This window comes from Alexandromys fortis, unplaced genomic scaffold (assembly GCF_014885135.2).
Source record: "Alexandromys fortis isolate MF-2015 unplaced genomic scaffold, M_Fortis_MF-2015_v1.1 scaffold_18, whole genome shotgun sequence".
In the NCBI taxonomy this organism is placed as follows: Eukaryota; Metazoa; Chordata; class Mammalia; order Rodentia; family Cricetidae; genus Alexandromys; species Alexandromys fortis.
The window spans coordinates 16,686,308-16,690,253 of NW_026067897.1; positions in this window are offsets into that span (position 1 = coordinate 16,686,308).

Genomic DNA, 3,946 nt, shown 5'->3' on the forward strand with positions numbered 1-3,946 from the left:
AAACCAAAAGAGCTGCACAAGACTTTTTCTCAAATAAAGGAAAAGAATGACAGCGGGCCACAGGCCTAAGAGTATCCCAGGGGTTCCCAGTTATTGGTTGGGGCTTCCTTTCACAGGGTTCGAGGGAAACAGAAATTTGGTTGCTAAGAGTCTGAGCTTCTCTGTTTTGGCTAACAGGTTTGAGGGACATAACCTTTTTTCTACTGAGCAGGTCCCTTCCCACAATGCACTTGATTTTAACCACAGGTATGGCTAATTGTGCCTAAGCAAAAGACAAAAAACAGGGAATTTTCCCTAAATGTCTACTCAGAGGACATAATAGGCCTTATTTTGCACGTATTCAAAACCGGTTTGGGCCAGGTTGTTCCCCTTGCTCTCATACCCAGATTTAAATGAGAATACTGCTGACTAGAAAATGTCCATGAAAAAGGAGCTTCTGATGGTTGTCAGGGGCAGAGAGGCTTGCTTCCTTGTGTGGTGGGGAGTACAATTGAGATCCTCGGTTGTTAAAAGAGGGCCGTGTTCGTAGTACGTGTGACATCCTAGGGTGCCAAGTGCATCCTTAAAAGAGGAGTGTAAATGGAATATTACTCAGTTATTTAAAAATTGAAATATTTCCAGGTAAATGAATAGGACTAAAAAAAATCATTCTGAATGAGGTCATCCAGACCCAGAAAAATAGATGTGATATGTCCTCTTATATGTGGGTATTAGCTGTTAAGTCAATAGTAAGCAGGCTACAATGTGTAGAACCACAGATGTTAGATACAGAATAAGGGACCAGGGAGGGACAGATAGATCTGCCTAGGAAAACGAGATAGATAGCTATGGATGGAAGGGGGTAGAGTGTGCTTGAAGTGAGAGAACCAAGATGGTGGAGGGAGGGAAGAGGGGGATGAGGGAGAGAACATGGGGAGGGGCAAGTAAAATTAAGAACATTTTGCGGGGTGGTATGAAAACCAAACACATTAGAAGCTTCCTAAAATAGATACATATATGAATGCAATCTAAATGAAATCACCAAGTAACAGGGAGACAGAGCCGCAACTGCTGCAGAATATTTACTTGACTATGCAAAGATGCGTTGCATTTATTTAACTACACAAAGACGAGTTGCAAAGACGCGTTGCATTTGTTTAACTATGTAAAGAGGTGGTGCTGTTTTACCTAGCCTGTCTGAGGCACCTGATTGGTCTAATAAAATGCTGAAAGGCCAATAGCAAGGGAAGTGGTATAGATGGGATTTCCAGTCAGGAAGAATAAGTAGGAGGAGGAATTTAGGCTTAGGAGAAGAAAAAAAAAGAGAGAGACACCAGGGAGATGCAAAGGACCAGACAGCCAGACATGGAGGAAGCAGAAAAGTAGGAGATACAGATGAAGGAAAGATAAAAAAAAAAAAAAGGCAAACTGTAAATGAATAGAAACAGGTTAAACTAAGTTTAAAGAGCTAGCGGGATAAGCCTAAGATAAGGCTAAGCATTAATAATAAGTCTCTGTGTCTTTATTTGGAAGCTGGTTGGTGGCCCACAGAAAATTCCAACTGGACATCTCTTGTCACCAAATGGAGCTTCCAGTACCAGGAATGAGTGACATCTAAATAAGCTGTCGTCCAAAGAAGTTCCATGGGAACCCCCAGCCCAGGCTGTGACAACACTATAGGTTGCCCTCTACAAACTGACACCGAGGGCCTATTGCTGAAGACAACACCCACACAACTCACAGACCATGGAAAAGTAGAGCTGGTGTCTCCATACAGCCTTCACCGCTATGGGCGAGTGTTCTTGGTGCTGGAAGGCAACTCTGCACACTACCCAAGGAGAAGACCAGTTACAAAGCCTTCTAATCGCAATGTTGTCCTGCCTACCAGACATGCTAGCTCAGTGGTAGCACAAAACTTCCGGGAGTAACCAATCAATATCTGATCTGACTTGAGGCCAGCTTATGAGATGGAACCTGTACCTGACTGCCTGAGTGACCAAGGACCCAAAATCAGAAAGCCCAGGGACCTAGGGGCAAAACAAATGTCATTCCACTAAAGGAGAGTAGCAACAAAATGACTCCTAATGGTATTCTGCTATACTCAAAGATCAGCCATCATCAGAGAAACTTCCTCCTACAGCAGATGGGAACAAACACAGAGACCCACAGCCAGACAATATGCAGAGAATGAGAGAGCTTGGAACACTCAGCCCTAAACAGGCTATCTCTATTAAATACCTCCCTCGGGGCTCAGGGATCACCTCAGAAGAGAAGGCAAGAAGACTGTAAGAGCCAGAAGGGGTGGAGGATACCAAGGAAACAAAGATCTCTAAACACTGGCACAGGACGGACATGCAGAAGAACTCACGGAAACTGAGGCAGAATGCATTGGGGCCTGCCTGGGTCTGCCACAGAGGGGAACCTAGAGCTGAAGGGAGAAGCAGACACCTGTCCCCATCCCTAACCCAGAAGCCTTCTTCACTTGATAGCCTCTTGCAATAAAAATGTAGTTGTCTTCAAGGGAGTCTTACCAGGGAAACTAATCTTAGGGGTAGACTACATGCCCAGGCGTAGTGAACCCAGGGGCATCTTTGCCATTTCCCTGTCTCATACTGTTTTGTCAGAGCTTTCTTTTTTTAATTTTATCTTTTTATTTTTTTAATTGTATTTTTTCTCCTTTTTTTATCCTGTGTGTCCTCTGTATGAATATTATGGCTTCCAGTTTTGTTTTCCTGTGGGATTCTTGAGCGTGTGAACAAGTGCGTCTCTGTGTCTATCTTCTGGTTTTTTGCCTTTTCTTTGGCTCTTTTCCTTCTGTATGTTCTGTCCTATCCCAATGTATTTGTTTTTATTTTACCTTTTTAATTTTATTTATTATCCCTTAAAAGACAGAAAGGGGATGGATCTAGATTGGAGGGGAGGTGGGGAGACAATGGGAGAAGTAGAGGGAGCAGAAACTATAATCAATATGTATTTTATGAAAAAAATCAATTTTCAATAAAAGAAAAAATAATAAAATAAAAACTACCAGCCTACTTAAGCTACCCCCTTTGCTTGCCTACTTTACCAAAACCTGAGACAGAAGCAGGGGGACCAAGAGTTCAAGGTCATCCTTGGCTTTATAGAGTATTCAAGCCAGCCCAAGCTACGTGAGAGTCCGTCTAAAAGAATGGCTGGGAAAGTAAGGGACATCAGACTGAAAGGTTGCCAGTGTTGTCAAGGTCAGATGGGGTAAACCACACCTCTAAGCCCAACCGTGGAGGAAAAAGACCGCCTTGGGTTCAAGAGATCAACCTGGGTTACAGTGTGAGATATACAAACAAAAAAGACAATGATAAAGGGGGGGGGAGAAGCAGAAACTGAGGCACAGATGTGAGAGGGAGATGCTGAGCATGCTTATAGGGTCTGGATACCTCAGGCAGAGGTGTCTGGCAGGCATGTTGTCTGACCACAGTCTCCTGTTTTCCCAGTATTTGCTTTGGGTCACAAGTCAATGTATCCCCATTATATCAGGATGATCCTCTTCATTGAGGCCTTCTAGCTCCAGAGCTGCTAAAGACTCTCTCACACTAGACAGATTCTCCTGGCTCTTGAGGGAGAGAGGACATATAGAAATGTACAGGATTCTGAAGCTCGTGGCTCAATGAGCATGTCGCCTTGGCTGCATTAAATAATGGAACACACACACAAATGCCACATATGAAAGAAAGACTGTCATGCAAACAGACACAAGGCTTCCCCTGCACATTGGAACTTTCAATGTGGGCGTAGTGGTGTGGGCATGAGCACGTGAGAAACAAAGGAGGACAATTGCAAGATAGAGGCCAAACTAGTCTGCAAAGGGAGTTCCAGGCCAGCCAGGGTCACATAGCCAAACCCTGTCGAAAGAAAGAAAGAAAGAAAGAAAGAAAGAAAGAAAGAAAGAAAGAAAGGAAGGAAGGAAGGAAGGAAGGAAGGAAGGAAGGAA